Here is a 19,804-nt window from a genome sequence, read left to right as displayed (position 1 = left end):
TTCACTTATTGGCACAGCATGATCAGAACTGATAACCAAACATTTAGTAATTTTACCTAAATCTGCAGATTTGGTTCGGGATTGGATCTGTGTCACCTTTTTGTCCTACTGAAATATTATTATTTCATTTTTCAAACAAAATCTCAAACTTTATTTCTGACATTTTTTTTTTCATGGGTGGCAATAGAGGGTTTCAGTGGAGCCTGTAAATTACAAAATGTTTTATAGTGAAGCCTGTAAGGAAACACCATAGAGTGTTCTTCCAGGTTCTAACACTGATGATCACAATACACACAAGATGTGAAACAGTAATTAAAATAATTCCCAGGGGTATATGGATGTGTTAGGTGGCTTGTCAGGTTTACTGGATACAGAAAACCTGAAGTCAACTGTCAGGTTTAGCACTGCTGTGGCATTTGACATTGTGCAAGTTCACCTCAATGCTTTCCTTCTCCATCATCAACAATGGGATGATCACATTGACCTTTGCAAGGTCTCTTGAGATCTACTGATGAAAATTACTGGGTGAGTGTATGATCATCATTCTTTGTACTACTGCTTCTGAAACACAAGAATAGATTGCAGTTATTACCTTGAGACATATAAACCTAGAATGTATTAATGTTTTTAGGTACAGAGTTGTTATTTAAAGCGGTTATCTGGTGACTAAATAGACAAATTATACAAATCTCTGTTACACTGAAATAGGTAAAATGCATGCACATTAAATGTAATGTATTGTTCTTTTTGGCACTCTGTTTGACTCTTAAAGTATAGACTCATCACTGTGACCAAAGATTGTTTAGCTTCTAGACTCGATTCTCATGTAAAATCTGCAGATGATAATCTGCATACCTTCAGCAGCAGTCATGTATATGGGAAGAAGAAAGTGTCCATAGGCTTAAAACTGAATGGTGTTTTTTTCCTGATTTTTTGTTTCTATTTTTAATACACATGGAAAGTAAGAATAAGTTCAGAGTCATTTAAAAAGCTTTTTAGGAGGCTGCACAAAAAGAGTCCACTGCAAGAATTTGTGAATAGTGGATTTGATGGCCATTTTGACTCTTCCTTTTATTCTTGTGTCTACCTTTTGTTCTGCCTAAACCAGCTTGGTTATTGTTGTCCCTTCTAGACCCTATCCTTGGGGATGGCTCCCATTGTTTGTGAAATTTGAATAGACTGATCCCAAGTAGGCTCTGATTCTGCATCCACTCGAAGAGAGTGGTACTGTCAGGGCAGAAACTCTCTTGGAGAAGGCTAAAATACAAGCAGACGCTTAATGAAAGGGTTGTAGAATTGTCCTGAGTTGGTTTCAAAAGCTAAAAGAGAAATAGTCCTGACATTTGTTTAAAGAGTTTGTTCTGGAAGAGAACAGAGTGCTGGAATGCACATTATTTGGAATGCATAAAGCACACTGTAGATAGATTAAATATCTTTTCCCTGAGAGGTTTAAAAAAGCAGCTTTAAAGGGGAGACATCAGGGACCCTGACAGTTTTCTAGAGATGGGTTTTTGCCCAGATCCAGTTTGATTATCTCTACCACTTGCTTAGATGGTGCAAAATATTTATTAGTAGACGTTGTAGCCTAATAAACGAGTGAATAATTCACAACTGGTTACAAAATCATCTGATGTGCCCAATAAGTCATCCCAGTCCAGTAAATTGCATTTTTAATATCATAAAATATGAGGAAATGCATCTGGAAATAAAGAATGCAGGGATGGGGCCAGAATCGCAAAAAGTACCTCAAAAAAGAATTTAGTTGTTATTATTTCAGTGTGACCTCTCAGGGTAATACTTTGGTAATACACTCTAACCATTTACTGTATAAAATACAGAATATATAGGGGGGACAGGGGAGTGACACTGTCTTTATCCACAGCACAGGGACACTGGAATGCTGCACCACTTCTGGCTCCCACGGTTAAGGAGGGAGGAAAACCACAGGAAATTATTCAAAGGAGGAACATTAATGAAGGGTATAACACGACATAAAATAGGGCCGTAGGAAGCTCAAGCTATTCAGGTTACCCAAGACAAAGCCGAGAGGCGAGGATGGCAGATCACACACGACTGCAAACGGTGAGAAGGTCAAGTTAGACAAACCCATGCGGATCGCGTGCCAGCATTACCTGGCTGGCTGCACCTGACGGGCCCTCAGCCACCAGCTGGGCCCGCCACCCCGGGGCGAACAGCTGTGCACGGCGCCGTTCATTCCCGCGCGCGGACAGCCTCCGGCGGGGCGGGGGCGCGTTCCCGTGCCGGAGGTGACAGCGCGGTCCCCGCCGAGCGCGCACCACCCGCGCTCCCGCCCCGCGCCTGTGGCCGCTCCTCCGACCGCGCCCACCGGGGCGGGGCCGCCGCGTGTGACGGACAGGTCCGCGGACCAATGGCGCGTGGCGCGGCCGGCAGCGCGCGGTGGCGGGGCGGGGCCTCGCCAATGGCGCTCCGGTTGCCGGGCGCGATGGCAGCGGCGCCTCCCAATGGGAAAATTCGCGGCGCGGGAGGCGCGCGCCGGTTCGCGTGCGGCCGCAGGCGGGCGGCGCGCGCGGCGTGCACGGCGCGCGCCCCCTCACATCCTCTCACGCCCCCTCACGCCTGCCGCCCTCCTGCCCCCAGGTGCGAGTGTTGAGGAATGTGCCCCGCTAGGAAAAATAAAAAAATAAATAGAGAGGTGGGCGGGCGGTGGCATCATGGTCTGGGCCGGGCAGTGCGCTCCCGTCTCCCCGCGGGCCGCTCCGGTTGTTTCCCGAGCAATAGTTTGGGGAGGGCGCGCGTTTTCCAGCCGGGGCCTTGGACCTTTTTGCTGGAGCGGCACCGTCAGCGGCCAAGCCGGAGTGTGGGAGCGGGGACCCCGCGGGCCCGATGGCAACGAGTCCATGTGCTCTGTAGAGAAGGGGGATTCCCCTGTGTGCTCTAAAAATCACGGTAGAAAAGGTAAATGCAAGAAAAGGGTTAATGAGTACTTCCACCTCCCCCTCCTTCCTCCCCCACCCCCCCCCCCCCGCGTTGGATAAAGATGGTCTTGGATACCCTTTGTAAATAGGAATGTGGAGGTGGGAGGGGAAAATCAGCCCGGCTCCGACTACTCGGCTGCCTCGGTGGGTGAGCGGGCGGGCGGGCGGGAGGAGCTGGTGCAGCCCGGGCGCTCTCCCGGGGAACGCGCGGGGGACGGACGGGCACCCGCGGGGCGGGCACGGCGGGAGCGGCTCCTGCGCGGGGAGCGCGAGAGGAGGACAAGGGCTGACATGCTGCCCAGCGCCTGCCCAGCGGCTTATTGAAGAGTTGGGGGCTTTCCCCTTTTTATTATTTTTTTAAAATATTTTTTTTTTTTTGTTTTTTTTTGGTTTTTTATTGTACGCCGCCTCCTTGAAGCCAGTAGCAGCAAGGAAAATAAGCTGAGGACAGAGGAATAAGACGGAGATGGTGAGCAGATCGCTGGCCTGGGAGGGAATGAATGAGGTTGCCGGGCTATTCTCTGTGAGGTTCTTGCAGGGTGTAGTACGTTTTGGGGTGATTTTGCATCACGATTCCGGGTTAGATTTCTTTGTTTGCTAAAGGTTGCTGGTTCAGGTTTAACAGCGTTCATCAGTTTATTGTGAGATGCGCAACGAGGAGTTGATGTATGCGAATGCCTGAATTACATACGCAAGCCACACACACAAGCAAGCCCTAAACAAACCAACATTTTAATAATCCTGCAATATGATGGGCAGCTTGTGTCATGGAGGGAAGTCATTGCTCTGGTTATTTGTGGCATGCATAGGAGATGAGTCTCTTTGTAGCAAAGACCAAACAAAATTAACCTATATTTTCACACACGCGACATCCATTACAGACTTAAAAGCCAGAGTTAGGGGTTATTTTTTAATTTTCGCTTTCCCTGCGGTATTGACGTTCACGGTTAAAATCTGACGTTTGTAGAAGTTGAAAAACTCTTTGAAATGTTCACTTCTCGTGAATATAAAATAGTAAAGACTGTCTTTCGTGCTTTTTCTCTTTTTCTTTCATGTAGGCACTTGTTTGTGTATGTGAAAGGGGGAATTCTTAAAACATGCACTTTGCTTGTTACGCTGTACTGTTGTGCCTTTAGGTAGGTCACAATGCAAAACGTGATTCATAGCATGTTAAAAAGCAAAACCCTAAGCAGATTTTTTTTTATCAAGTGAAGACCTGTTATCGTGCCAATGGCTTGAACCCTAAATGCAAGTTTTGCGGGGGGAAGGCGGGAAACAGCTCTCCTGATTTGTATTAATGGGAATGCTTTATGGTAGAAAATCCTGCTTCTAAATGACAGAATATTGACATTGCCTGATTGTAACTTCCTGTGGATAAAGTACTGCAATCTGCTGAATGCACTAGTCCTTTAAGGCTCCATAAATTTAGACGTATTTTGTTTACAAAATTGTGTAGCACTGCATGGTGCAGTAGTAAAATCTGAAATTTTAGTGATTTTGGAAATGTTGCAAGGCACTGCAAAAGAGAAAACATGCAGCTTTGTATTAAATCCCTAATGGAAAAAAAGGAAAAGGTTTGCTGTAATAAAGTAATACAGGGTATGCATGGTGACTTAAGTAACTGCAGGGGCTGGAGAGTTTGGAGTTTGTATGAAAAAATAAGTTGTGAATTATGCTGAGGTCTTCATCCTGTGAGGTATTTGGATGAATGATTCTTAAATTTATTTTAAGCAGCATCTCTGTCAAGTCTTGTCTGAAATATTTAAATTATATGCTCCATTAGGCAAATGGGTTTATCTTCCCATTGCTTGGCCAAAGGAATGCATTAGGAAGGCAAGAACAATAGTTTGACTGCATGGTTCATCCTTGTGCATTGTTCAGAGATCATAGTTTGCATTTTATATGACATTGGTGATCTTTATGAAGTAGACTTGCTTTATTTTAATATTATGCCATAGTTGCAGTCAAATATCTGAATTTCAGTTTATATAATCATAGTTTTGATGTTCTGTTTGGCTAAAAAATAATTCCCTTCGTTGAATTTCATCTCTTAAATTCAAAATCTCTGCAATTGATTTCAGTATCAGTAAGTTTTTAATATTGGAAGAACCAACCACAGTTACAAGTAAAGGGAGTTTCCCATTTTATTGAGTTAGGACATTGTACTAGAAATGGCAAAATTCTTGCCTCTTGCTTATACTTCATATTTTGTACAAACTGTAGTTTAGATTAGATATCTTGTCCTGAAGACCATCTGTATGCATATTACAGTTATATAAAACTAAGCTTCTGTACTTGATTTTATGTAATGCAACACATTATATCTGCAGTGCTTTTGGTGGATCTTGGGTAGTGTCAGAATTGATACACTCTAAGGAAAACCTGTTAGAATTCTTGTGCTGCCAGGTTTATAGTTTGTTGCTCTTAATATTTTATTGTGTGAGTATAAATCATTGACACAGACATTGTAAACAAATGCTGTAGCAGCTAAGTGTGATGCTACATTTGCCTTGTGTGTTTCCAGTTTAATCAGTGTGACTGTTCTGTCAGGTGTGGGGCCATCCTAATAACCATCACAGTTACCTTCAAAGCACTTAGGTCAATTTCTTTTACTTTCTTGTCTGTCTCTACAGAATAAGGAGGAAAAGGCCAACTCTAGAGTTACACCAATATGGATAGGGAAGGAGTTTCACATGTGTTGCATGCAGTTTCCTTATTCAGACTTCATGTGTGTCTCCTGGAAATTAGGAATGATATTTTAAAGATTAAAATTCGCTCATTTCTAGCAAAAGTGTTCTTTCCATAATGCAAGACATTCAGAGCATACATGTAACTTGACAAACATGTTTGCTTTACAGAAGGGCATTAGAGGTTTCATGGGTTTAAGCATTAAAATAAGAACAAGGAAATTTTCTTAAATTTCAGGTAGGATGTGGTCTACCTGTGAGCTGAAGCAAAGCAGATAACCACCTGAGCATCTGAGAAAAGAAACAATCACCTTAGATAATGAAGTGGCTTTAATTTCCTTCAGCTAACTTGTGTAAAACAAAGCCAACCCCAGAAAACTGCAGTGCAAGTGTTTTGTTCCCTGTTTGTCCTTTTCACTCCTACCCTTGCATTTCACAGGCAGTCCAAAACAAACTGCAAAGCTTCTTCTGGTGCAGTCTGCTGAGCTTCTAGAGTGTACATCTTCTCCATTAGCTTAAGTCACATTTGTTTTAAGTAGGATTTAAAAGAAATGGCTAATTCTAGTGAATCCAGTTCTTTTTGTGACTGGTTTTGTCAACATTCTAAGAACAGACATCTTAATTTAGTAATATCCAGTCTTTTGAAAGCCTGACAGTCAACCCTCTGGCATTCACAATTTCAAGTAGCATTTGGTTTGTTGTCTGTAAATGGCTAATCATTTAATAGTAAGTGGACAGCATCTATTACTCATTAATTTATTTACAGTGATCTAACAAAATAATTTTTTGGAGTCCTGATGAAACTCATTGATTGCCACTGTTTCAGGGTAATCTGACATTTTGACCCACCAAAATAAATGCATTTCTTGGAATATCAGTTAATCTTGTGGATTAAAAAATGTGTAAGATATCCAGTAGGAATGTGTATATGAGTGGCATTTTTGAATATTTTGACCTTTTGTAGAGAATGCTTTGATTCAGGTAATGAAGCTCATATCTAATTACTCCTCATTCCTACAAAGAACATATATTTTCTTACAGTGTTGTCATTACTGGGAGCTTGCCACTGTTGGAACAAATGTGTCTTTCTGAGAATACTGAATCTTAACTAAGGCAGCATTATACTCTTGAAGTGACTGGCTTGATTTTTTTTTAACAGGTTATTTTATCCAATTCCGTAAAAATTGACACTGCATTTGTAAGTGTGTGTATATATATATATTTGCTTTGTAGGTACATGGGTTTTGTTCCATCTAGATAAACATTCATGTGAAAGATATCTTGGTTTGATTCTGCAAGTCTTAATACTCTATATAATCAACTGATGTTAACTACCATGAGATAAGTGATTTTACTATAGTAAAGTACATATTTTGACTATATATTTCGAAAGAGTAAAATTGTGATATTCAGATCACAGGTTCCAGACTAAGGGCTCCAAGAAGGTAGTTCTCCTCCACCACTTGCGCAGTGGTGATGCTGCTGCTGGCAGTATTACAAGGTACTGAGATCCATTGAGAACATATGGGCAGGGTTGTGCCTCTGTCTCGCTCTCCAGTTTATATTTCACTGGGAAGACCTTTCTGTTCCTGAGCTACATGCAGTATGCTTCATCTCTTCAAATATGATGGTTTTCTTAGACAATTTGGGATTTTTGTTCCATAAGGTCCTTGACTGGGTTGTCAAAATCTTCTGTGCATGCTTCAGTTGATGTTATTTATAGTTATGCTTTTTCTGCATCTCAGAGCACATGCATTTTGTTTCAGAAGCTGTACAGGGTTTCCATGAGATACCGTGCAGATAGACACCAGTGCACCACCAATCTATTAGCTTCTGATTTGTAGGTCAGGGAGGAATTGAGATTTTGCTGTCTAAGCAGTATCACCTCTTTGCTGCTTCAGTGCTTACGTGACATCTCAAGTTGGCTGAAAATTAAAAGGACACTGTCAAGGTATCTTTGACAATTTCATTTTTATTATTTATTTTGTTTGCTTTGTTACTGCTGTCATAAGCCATTGGAAACTTGAAGTCTAGTGTCTTAGCAACAGGCCTTTGTCCTCCAGAACAGGTACTGTTTAGCTGCTTATGGTTTATTTAAGAGTTGTGAAGCATTTTCTGTCTTCTGAAATGCATTATTGAATTACAGCTTAAACATTGCAAGCAAGTGAGAGGGAAGAAGTGAGTAAATCAGTTTGGGGTAAGTTCTGATATTTTGTCATTACAGCAAACTCAAAATATTTATTATTTTCCTTATTTTTTCAGAACCTAGTAATTTGGAGTCTAGAATTAGCCATCAGTGCTTCCTTTTCACTGTTATCCTTGAGAGGGGACTTTTAAGGGGATTGGTACCAAGACCTGCATTCTGGTTGGAAATAGTTGGAATTATCTGATGAAGTAATCTGTGTGAGAATTCTTACAGGTGCAGTCATATTGACTGACTGAGGTGCTGAGCAGTAGTTTTACAGGAGCTGGGCTTTGTGTATCACAAATGCCTTTTTTCTGCTCTAAGCTTAGTTACCTTCCCCTCTTATTTCTGCTCTCATACAAGGAATGATCATGGGGCTTTTTTTGTACAGAAAAATGTTGCCCTAACTTGTACCTCTATGAAGAAGTCTCTTATTAACTGATCTACATTGATTGCAATGTAAAGTCAGTGAAACTAGACCTACAGTTTCCAGTTATTTAACTGCCTCTTCTTTATCTGCTCTGGTGGTGGAAATTCTACCCATGAGTTAAATACCTCCATGGCATCTTCTTATTACAGTAAATGTTCTCTGTTTAATTTGGGTTATGTAGTGATAAAATTTTAAGTAACTGCTATTCAGGCCAGTGATAGAAGTGATGGCACAGACTTTTTCACTGGATTATCCTGTTGGTGAGAAACTCTATTGTCATGTTTCACTGTCAACAGTGTCCATGGCTACTGGATTCACAGCTTGATGAGAGCTGAATGTATATCATGATATTGGGTAGTCTAATTTTTGCAGGTTTTAAAGGGGAAAACAATAATCTTTTTAGTAGTATGCAAGTAGCAAGGCTTGTAGAGTTTGCCTAGAGGAAAGCAAATTGCAGTGGGACTTAAAATATGGTTCATAAAGTGCCAACTGTCTTGGGGAATGAGAATCTCAGGTGTGAGTTCACTCTAGTTGGAGTAGCTACAATAACTTTGGGCATGTTGATTTGATGCCTGATTGAGCCACTTCTGGCTGTGGATTAAAACAGTGCATACAGACAGACTGCTCTGGAGGCTGATCCAGTCTGTGAGGTGCAATCAGGTCTTCTAATTGGCACTTTTTGACTATCCCTCTGCTGACTAGCAAATATGGGCATTTTATGGAGACTGTTTTCCAAAATTAAGAATTTAAAAAGCTGAAATAATCTAACATTCTATCTACAATTCATAATCTGATGCAAGGAAGCTTCAGTCATGTTCATCAGTAGAATGTCAATAGCCACTCATAAAACTTTGGTTCAGTTTTGTGTAGCAGTACCTGTCTTTTCATGGTCTCAAGGTATTGAAAACTGTTTGTGTATGCAGGATCCATAAATTTGAAAGTTTTCTGCAATGTTTAAGACACATATTCTTTTGTCCCGAATAAGGATCACATGTGAATTTATTTTATCAATGTAATGTCAAGTGAAGTCTCAAACACAAATCCTTGAAAACTTAAACTGACAGTGTTTTACTTCTTTGCTCCACAGGCTAGGGTCATGCCATGCTGGTATAACTTCTCCTCATATTTTTAGACTGGTTCTTTTTTAATTCAGTGTGACAATACAAGTAGTGAGTTATTGATGGCAACTAAAGTGAGACCATTATGACTGTAATCAATAACATACCTGCATAGAATAACAACTACTACCAGGGACATATTTTGTATTGATTCAGAAATTTATGCTGTCTCCACTACACCCAGTCTGCTACTTCCATAATTTATGTAATAAAATCTCTACTTTGGAGAAGCTGTTACTAAGTTAAATACCAGGAAATGATGACATATCAAGATGTAAATTACATATTGAAGATTTTACTACAAGCAGAAATAGCACTTGCTAAATTCCTGTGGGTTCTGATTCAGGACCAAGGCACTTCCTTGCTGCAGGCTGCAGGATAATGGAAGTCAAAACTGTGTTCCCTCTCCTGAAGCAGTATTTTAGAGCTGCAGGATGAGGTGCTGTTTTTAATGTGGTGTGCAATGGAAGATTACTGAATTGTTCAACCCATAAGTTTGAAACCTCTGTAGGTTCCCACATTTTTTCCCCCCATGTTTCATTGTGCTGTGTTCCTGTAGGTGATGAACAGTCTTTGGCTTTCAGAGACTACTTACTATGCTGATGGTGGGATTTCTGAGTCCCAACCCATGCCCATCTATCTATACAAGGAAACAATCACCTCATTTCATTTATGGTCCCACAAACCACTGTTTTAGAGAAGCAGTATGGTAACTCTGATTTTTAGGAACCTTAGTATTTGAGGTTCTGAAGAATTAATGTTAAACTGAGCTGAAGCTTGTTATATATATAAAAGGAACATGAGAGAATCTCAGTTACATATATAAATAAATTGATACTTTGGCTGAGACTTTCAGTGATCTGTTATGAATTTATACCCAAACTCTTAAAGGGAATTAGGCACCTAGTGCCTATTTAATTCCTTTATATTTCTTTACAAGATTGTCACTGAAACCAAGGGTTTAGGAATCCTTTTGAAAGCTTAGATCACAGGTGCATAAACTTCCTTGACTTGTTTCTTTCATGTTTGTCTGATTGTTACAGTTTTATTTTCAAATACAGATGGATTTATTTGGTAAGATGTATTGATGTGTATATTTAAATTTTTGGAGCTATTTTAAAAATGCACATACAGATCAGTTTAAGAAAAATGTCAATCTCCACAGACTATGACCAAACTTAAAGAAGATCTGAGCATAAAACTTGATTTTTGGTGTCAGCATATGTATTTGTTTACATTTGGATTTGAAAGACAGGGTCATACAATAAACACAAGAATTCCATGGCCTTTCTCACCATGCTTCTTTAAAGCTGCTCAGTTTTGAAGGCATTCAGTACATTCCCAAAACCTGAGAAAATAATTGAGGTACATGCAGCTTTTGGAGAGTTTCAAAATACAAAGTTGCCATTTATACTGATGTAAACTGTGTAATTAAGTCCAATTTCCAATTGAGGTTGTATAATTCAGAGAATATTGAACATCTACACTTGCTTCAGGCTGTCTAGTGGACTATATTGCCCACAATTAAACAGATGAATGCACAAATAAGGATAGGCATCCTTCCAACCACTTATAGCTATATTTAGCAAATTCTTCTCATTTCCCTCTCTGTAGGAGTGTGATGTTGGTAACCTTAACATTGGCCAAGAGAGCTGTCAGTGTCTTAAGCTCTGCCCTACAAGGTGTTTGACTTTCCCATATTGTTTTGACCTTGTATTTGCTCCCTTTCTTTTGGATTAACCATTTATATGTCCTAAATGAAAAAAATTGCTTTGCATTATGCATCTGAATGTAGAAAGAAGTAGAAGGTCATTCTCTATGCCACAAGGGATTAGGAAGATTTTTAAAGTTTCACAAGTTAAATGTTCTGAAATGCATTCAAGATACAACCGAGGCAGGGGAGCAATGCAGAAAAATCTCTTTTTTTTATGGACATCTAAGATATGGATTCTGTGATTTTTTTACATAATTTTATGTATCACTATTTCAAGAACTACAATGACTCTTGTTAAAATGCAGCAGCCTTTCTATGTAGTATTACATTTAGAAAACACAGAATTGGGCTGTAATTACCTGTAATTGGCAGTACACATTTTAAGCATACATAAGACTATGTATTGGCTTATTGTAGATTTTATTTTTTTGTACTACAGGCTTACTACCTGTGCAATAATGAGTAAATATAGCTGTGTTCTGAAGGTGCAGTGTTTAGCCAAAGAAATTGGCTGCTGATCCTGGTAGTGAAAGAACTTAGCAGGTGCCAAATGCAGCTGTGTCTGTCGCAGTAATGCAGGTGGGAAGAGGAGGCTCTTGGGCAGGGATTTGGTGTATGTGGGATTGAACTGTGTGATTCCACCAATGGTGCAGAAAACAAGGCCTGAGACAGAAGCCTTTTAGCCCTTGATTATTTAAAGTAATGCAGGGTATAGTTTGTCATGGTGCCACAAAACCAGGGAAAGACTAATAAGAATTACAGGATAAGTTCAAGTATTTCTTGTGAAAAGGGGTTGAAGTCTAGGAGAAAGCAGCTGGTCTCACACAGGAGAGAGGAATATTTTAACATTTTAAAATTTTTTTCTTTGATGTGCTAAACCAACATATTTTAAATCTGTAAAAGCCTCAAAAACAGTAATACTAGTATTTCTGTTATTTCAGAAATAGACAAACTGAGGAGCTGTAATCTGTAGGAAAAGTACTGATCTCACAGTTTCTGATTTTGGTTAATTACATAGGGATAAGGCATGTAGAGATTTCAGAAGCTTTAATATATACATTGTAGTTTAACTAGGAAAACTAGAATTTCACATGATGTCTGATTTAAATGAGCCATCTTCTGTCTGTAATCTGTTAAGTATATCTGCATGTACCTATGAGGCTGCTATCCAGAGGATATAATTCTTTTGTTTACCATTTTGAGATTGATGTGGATGGAATCAATACCAGTTACTTTGCTTTTCATTACTGAAGGCATCTGAAATGTTGACCAACATTACCTTCCTTGTGTCAAACAGATCACAAAGCCCTTATATACACACATTTGACCTTCTAGGACATTCTTCAAAGAACTGGCAGGATTAGCATGTCACTTTTTTCCTCACTTGAAGAAATTAAATCTAATTAAGAGGATCCTACTAATACAATGTAGATACAGATTACAGGTGCACAGTGTGCAGAGTCCAGAATGAAAATAGCTGTAATGGAGAAGCCGGGGGAGGGGGAAGACCCTGAAATAGGCTGACTTAATTATCAGTCTTGTACTCTAAAATAAGAGATTCAGTAGCTGCACTGATATGAAACATTTACAGCAAGTTGGAAAATTCTATTGGGGAAAAGCCTCTCAAGGCATTTTCTTCTAAACAATATAAAATGAGAAAGGCATTATGCACAAATGCAACAGTTCCACAATTTCAGTATTAGTGATTAACACCTGGTATTCATTTCCCTCTTCTTCATCCAGGTGTGGTTTGATTGGGTACACCTGAATTACCTAAGTGCTTTCAGAGTGGAAGCATGACCAGAATTGACTTCTCCTTGGGAAACCTTTCACATTTCACTGGCTGTTAACGTTGTCCTTCTTACAGCAAATGTCACTTGAGACTTTATAATAGAGAATAAAAAAATATGCTTGTGCATGGTTGTCATTTCACATGAAATCAAGAGACTGATTTCTGGTAGAAATCTCAAGAGCATTGAGTTCATGCAAGCTTCTCACAGATCCCCCTCAGAATAACTGGGTTTTGATCATATTTTTTGAGGCAAGGAGTATTAATAGTAGATTATCTGAGAAACTAACTATTTAAAATACCTTTGATACTATGAAATTGAGAGAAACTTAACTTACCGAGAATGTACAAGACAAAATCCAACTAGTTTAAAGTAGGTGTAATATCTAGGACTGAAAAAAAAGTGTGCTTGTTTTGTGTGTCCTTGTGTGACTGGGGAATTTAGAGCAGTCATTGGAAGATGAAGGAATCCAACTCTCTGCATTATTGGACCCAGAGGCCATACTGTGTGATTACTAATGCATGCAGGCATGGTCAATAAATTTCATGGTTATACATCTCATTGTCATTTTTGGAGCTCATTGATTTAAGCAGCTTGTGCTGATCAAGAATATTACAACAGGCAGCACAGTGTCACATGCTGACAGGTACAAAGTGGAGGAGCCTTACTTCAATCAAAACCGAAGAAAAATTTGCTGTTAGTGTGAATTGAATGCTGGAGCAAGTTGGCCAGAGATTGCAGAGATCATGTTCCTGAAGATTCTCAAAACATGATTGGAAAAGATCCTGAGCAACTTGCTCAATTTGCCTCTGCTTTGTGTAGGAGAGTTGCCAGGTGATATCCAAGGGTATTTCCAGTCTCAGCCGTTCTGTGTCTACTGTGCAAAAACCAGAGAGTAGTTCCAAGGTTGCAAGACAATATCCCTTTCTGTTTCTCACCAGTGGGGATAAGGCATCAGTGGCTCTCCCTTTTCCAGGGCTGGCTGTGAAGGGGAGCTGGATGGACAGAGCTGAGTCAGGCTGGGATTTGGCTGCAGGTCTGAGGGCACCATTAGCAGCTGCATTTATGAGACTGCAATTTGTGATTTTAACCAACTTGGTTGTGTCTATTTAAATTAACATTTAAGGTCAAACTTCTGTCATTAGTGCAGTAAAGAATTTTAAGAGATTTATTCAAATTTAATGCTTCCACTGTCACTTTATACAGCTGGCTTCAAAGCATATTGATTTACATTGAACATAATCTTCTAATGAGTTTTTGTTTTTGCCAGGAGATACATGTTTCTTCCATTATCTTGTTTGCTTCTATTTTGTTCTTTGTGAGTAATATTTGCAATTACTTTTCTACAGTACTGTGTTGGTAACAGCAGCAGGAAGCCATAGTTAGCTCAGCTGGAACATTTTGGCCTCTGGAGTTCTTGTTACTGCATTCAGAGTAAGAAATAACTGCCTGCTTATCTTTGTGCCATTTGGATACTCTCATACCGTTTTTTGTTCAATATTTCTTTATTGGTTAGACTTAAGACAGCTGGTGGGAATAGAAAATCCAAATTGATTGTAATAGATATTGTCTGACATTGGCATGTCTGTAACTAGGAAGATGAAAACAATGTGCAGTAAATATTTTGGACAAGCTGAAAGAAGTTGCTAAAATAATTCTTAATTGTCCTGCTGGCTAGACTGGATGAACAAAGTGAAAATTTGCTTTTATTAGTGCATACTTTTGAAGAGCCTCAGAATTGCTGTGATAATGTATTGAGCTGTATGTCTGCTCAGTGCTTTTGTGGACATATTTTGTGTTACCTGTAACTTCCATCAGAGCCATGTTCCTGTGGAGAACATGTCCTGTGGCAGTTTGGGACTGGGAGAGCTGTGCTCAGTTTGCACCTCAACAACTGGGCTGCATGAAAGCACCTTGAAGACATATTTGTAATATTAAAATAAAGGTGCTTAGCCTTTGTTTAAAATCCTGTCTCTCTGGAAGCAGGTTACCTAATGAGCATGTTTTACTCATCTCATGGGGACAAAGCCTGAGCTGTTAAATTTGTGGCAGCAAAACGAAACAATTTTTGAACCAAGTCATCGTTTTCAGCATCAATAGAAGGTGATGCCCTTGTCAGCTGGCATTGGTTCAGCATAAGGTTCCAGTCAGAATTGGCTGCTTTAGGCTTTGAGCTGCTCTTTAAGAGACCTTCACCCTTCCCTCTGTTTGGAGCTGCTGCCATGGTGGGTCTATTGAATATTTATAAGAAACTATGACGAGACTCCTTCCTCAGTCACAGTGTAAACTCGTTAGTTCTTGTCTGGCAGAATGAAGCTTGTTCAGGCTCTTGACAGACTCTACTTCCATCATTTCTTCTCTGCTTGCTGTTGTGTGTTAAGCCATGATACTGATCTAAGTTCAAAATACTGCTGCACTTGTACTACTACAGTAGTTTCAAGGTTGGCTTGGTTCCTGAGAAACTCAGACCTTGTGGGACCTGGAGTTTGGCAGACTGCACTCATAACCTTGTTTAAAAAGTTAAGGCTGGAAAGCTTGTTCTCGTGCTCTGCTGCTTGACTTAACTAATGTTTTAGTCAGCTGTGCACAGAGATATCCAAAATCACACTGAATCCTCACCCCTTGCAATTTTTAGAATATGACATTGCAAAAAGTTAGGGATCTGTTTTAATATTAGGAGATTGTTCTCATCAAAAATTTTCACAGTACACTTGAATTTCTCTTCCCATGAACATTTTCAGATGCTGGAAAGAGATGAATTTTTAATCAAATGTAAATTACCAGAATGTCAAACACACTTTTTGAACAGTTTCTCATAAAAGAGAAAAAGTTATAACATACATAAATGTAAGTTATGGATAATTATAATTTCTTCCTGAACTCTTCTTAGGTCTTAGAGGCACGTGTAGGTAGCAGAGTATCCAGATTTGTAGCTCAGGTGATACCTTGAGCTTACATCATCATGAAGAAATTCACTGATTATTTACTTTTTTTTTTGACAGACCATAGTTTTCCACTTGTTTTAAGAGTAGAAGCTTTTAAAATGGCTCATACAAGATAGACATATTCAGTTAAAAATAAATTTAGAAATGCACTTTAGGATTTGTTGCTATGCTTTAAAATTTTGTCAAGCTATTAGTGGCATTTTTTAAATATGTAGTATTACCCTACCAATGTCTGTTTAATATTATTTCTGATGATTACTGTAACTGTGTTTCTTTAGGTGTAGAAGAAATTGTGTGTTCATTTTTTTCTTCAAAAAAGGGTTTTTTAGAAGGGCAGACATTGGCAAGATTTTGCTTCTGACCTCTGGATTCAGTTGCTCATCAAACAAAGTCTGAATTGCTAATAAAAATGAAACTTTTGAGAAAAATTCATGCCTGAGGTTGGATTTGCACTGATTCAAGATGTTTTTTATGATTAGACCATCTCCTTCAGTACTGTTTCTAGAACAACGTGACCCTTTTAATGAGTTTTATTTTGTGACAAACTGAATTTCCGTGTATGTGCTCTACTTGTTTGTGTATTTCATGTTTGTTATATGGTTTCTCCTTTGTTCTGCTGCACTTAAAAGCATTTACTTATCAGAGTTGAAGATAAATAAAGCATCCTGGTAGTAATTAGCTAGATTTTCATTGTGTCATCCTGAAGGCCCTGGAATTACTGTATTGAGACATAGTGTTGTCTTACAACTTGTAAATTATGAAATGAAACATTAAATTTAGTTTGGAAGATGATGACACCTGAGGAGAAAATACAGATTTCTGGGAGTCAGTCAAATGCTGACTTGCCTAAAGGAATTGGGGGACAAACCCCAAAGTCTTCCTTCATGAAAACAGTCTGCAGGTAGTTTAATTCATATCTTTTAGATCACTTAAAAATCAGTTTCTCAGCTATAAGAATCTGTTTTTCCCTCTGAGTTCACATACATCCTTTGTGGATGAGAGTGTTTTGTCTGGTGTTACTGGGTTCAGGTGTGGTCTTGTGTGGGAGTACTCTTCATCCAGAGCAGTAACCTCCCCCAATAAAATAACCCCTAATTATTTGTGAGATTCATTACTGAAATCACTGCTGTGAATCCTTGTTTCAGTGTGACTGTCCCAGAAATCCAGTGTAGGCAGCAGTAGAAGAGTCAATGGCCAGTGGTGCTTTGGCATTGTAGTGCTACAGCTACACTTGGACATTTATTGATCAATTGATTTATATATTTATTCCAATCACAAATAATTTTTGGAGTTCATGGCCCAAAGCTGTCAGTAGAAACTTTGCCACATACTGGAGCATTCAAAGCAGATAGACATTTCAGCCTTGAACTTTGATTTTGGGAACTCTAGAGATGGATGAAAGCCTTGAATTCAGCTGTTTTGAACTAGGGATGGCAGTGCAGTTTTGGCAGGTGTTTGGGCTGTGAACTGTATGGGAAGTTGTCTCATTCCTCAGGTCAACAAGCCTTTAGTCACCCTAGTTCCAGAGTTTATTCAGAGTTTGATCTGCCTCTTATGTTTTCCAGGGATATCCATAACTGAGTTGTGCTTTATGAACAAGGGAGGGGCCTAACAAGTCGCCTGAAAGGGTGGTAAGAGTTGGCAAAATTTCTTATATCTGTTTATATCTCTTTCATTATTACATGTGTTTGTGTGTATGAAATCTAGAAAGCAAAATTGTCTGGGACAGTAAATAGATTTAAAAAGTAGCAGTCTCACAGTTGACATTTGTTAGGCAACAATAAAATGATAAGACTAAATTCTTTTTATAGTAATAGCCTGTAGTGACCTTCCTCTCAAATAGAAGGACTTTTGAACTGAGTATGGCTAAAATATGCAATAAACCTGCTTGGAATATCAAATCACCAAATAAAACCAAATGTTTGTTATAATCAAAATGTAAAATAATCAACTGCATATAATGTAGCTAATAATAAAGCTTCCAAAACACTATAAATGGGCCTTGTCAAGCTGTTTTGTTCTGCTACTGCCTGGTGTTTAGAGAAGAGGTGAACTGACTTCCCACCTCCTGACTGCCCCTTCTCAGCCCCTCAGATCTGTGTGCAGCTGTACAGACAGGTTGCATTTGGGGTTGTTCCCAGAGCTGTCTGTGCAGAAATCTGTGCCAGGGGATGTTGCCCAGTTCTGAACTGTGTTACCTCAGCATGATGGGGTGTGGGCCTTGCTGCCCCAGAGCCTCCCTGAGAGGAGAAGGGCCTGTGGCAGAACAGCACAGTCAATGTAGGCAAAGAGCAAGCAATTTAATAATTTGTGTGACTTTCACTGATCTTAGAAGTTATTCCTGAGACCTGACCAGGCAGAAGCTTCCTTACACAAGGAAAAGTAATTTACATTGGTATAAAGGAACATAATTAAAAAACCCCTGATCTTTTAAATGACTAAAACGAGAAGATGGCTGTACTTGCTAAATGAATAAAAATGATCAAATAATTCAAACTTCTAAAAGCTTTAATTTCTTTTTATTAGTCTCCTTTTAAGTTTGTTTAAGGGAAAGTAGAGTTTTGGGTAAAAGATGGGAATACAGTTTACACAGTACAAGCAGAACTGAAAACTATTGCTTCTGAATATCCTAAGCAGTATAAAAGAGATGGGAGATTTCTTAGGGGATTTTTCACCATAATAGTCAGCCTGAGGTGAAATTCGTATTTCAGTAAACTATTTAGAGCAAAAGAAAATAATTTTAGGGGTGAAAGGGAATAAAGTAATAGGAACAGTTGGTGTTATCTTTCATCACACAGCCTCACTACTTGCTTAAAATGAGGTAAAAAGGTATAAGGCAATCAAATGAAATGCTGTTTGTAGAGACATGACAAACATGTATCTATTTTTATTCTGCAGTATATTTGTGAAGGTAAGGAATGTATAGCTTTGAAAATCTTGCTGCTTTTTATACACTGAAGATTCAAACAGTACTAATTGTCCTATCATTACCAAAGGGCTTTGTTACAGAGTTCATGTCTAAGACTGATTTCTTGTTTTAGAAGTGAGGTATTTTCTGTGTTCCTTTTAAAGAGCATGTCACCCTTAATCAGGAGAGCCATACATTTTCAGAATGATGGTGCTTTCAATTTATTGCTTGTCAGCCCTAAAGAATGCTAGTCATTTTCCTTACAAGTGCAACTCATTGACTGAAACTGCTAACTTATAAAGCAATTTTAGGTTTATTTTGATTGGTTATTGGTTTGTGGCTTTTAATGATGAGATTGGATTGCATTTCTGTGCAATAGACATTGTGGTGGAAAATCTGGAAAGTTGGAGCTGTTTGGAACTGCTCTTACTCCCACTGAGGTCAGCAGTAGCATTTCTGTGGCTTTCAGTGGGAGTAACATTATACTGTCTGAATGTGAAGACTTTTCTTTCAAAAACCACTTATAATAGTCTGCTTTAGTTAGGGTTACATGAAAACTAAGTAACTATTGTACTGCTTGTTTATGGAAAAAAAAAGGTATTTCCTAAGTAGGAGAAAGAAGTTGTAACCATTTCTGTTGTGCCAGCATATTGGGTTTTTTAATACCTGCAGCTCTGGAAGTCATAGAACAAAACTAGTTTTGATTATATCCTGCAGTGTGTTTTATTATATTGGCTGTGGGAGTAGATTTGAGCAAGCTGAATGCCTCTCACAGGGCAGGGAGTGCTGCAGGATGAATCCTTTCAGGTATTAATGGTCATGTAAACAGGGAATCTGCATTGGAGAGCAAGTGTCATCTGAATACATGGAGTTTTCAAAACTGTGCGTTAGTTCTCAACTTTCCATTGAAAGTTAATTATTATTAGTGGCATTTCACAGATGTCAGTTAAGAAAAAGCTTTTTTCTACAGAGGTGAACATTTCAAAATGTGAGATGCTATGTTTGCTATGCAGTAACTATCAAAAGAATTTTTTAAGCCCTTCTATGAAGATGCTATTGCAAGCGAACTT

At 39.0% G+C, this 19,804-nt stretch overlaps 1 protein-coding gene across 7 annotated transcripts in view; it reads left to right on the top strand.

Moving 5' to 3' along the window:
- The first annotated feature begins 3,328 nt into the window (after nucleotides 1–3,328).
- The window catches only part of ARVCF (ARVCF delta catenin family member), a 246,616-nt gene continuing 230,140 nt past the window's right edge, over nucleotides 3,329–19,804 (top strand). For 6 of the 7 annotated variants that reach the window (XM_063173445.1, XM_063173446.1, XM_063173437.1 and 3 more), the window contains exons 1-2: nucleotides 3,329–3,426; nucleotides 17,392–17,457. The gene's annotated coding sequence lies outside the window, so the exon portion shown is untranslated. The remainder of the gene's footprint in view (nucleotides 3,427–17,391; nucleotides 17,458–19,804) is intronic. The other variant, XM_063173438.1, reaches the window with a different exon arrangement.

The sequence above is a fragment of the Melospiza melodia genome, chromosome 20 (genome assembly GCF_035770615.1).
Source record: "Melospiza melodia melodia isolate bMelMel2 chromosome 20, bMelMel2.pri, whole genome shotgun sequence".
Taxonomy (NCBI): Eukaryota; Metazoa; Chordata; class Aves; order Passeriformes; family Passerellidae; genus Melospiza; species Melospiza melodia.
Note: the sequence above shows the minus strand (reverse complement) of the source record. Positions and strands in the feature narration are given on the sequence as shown.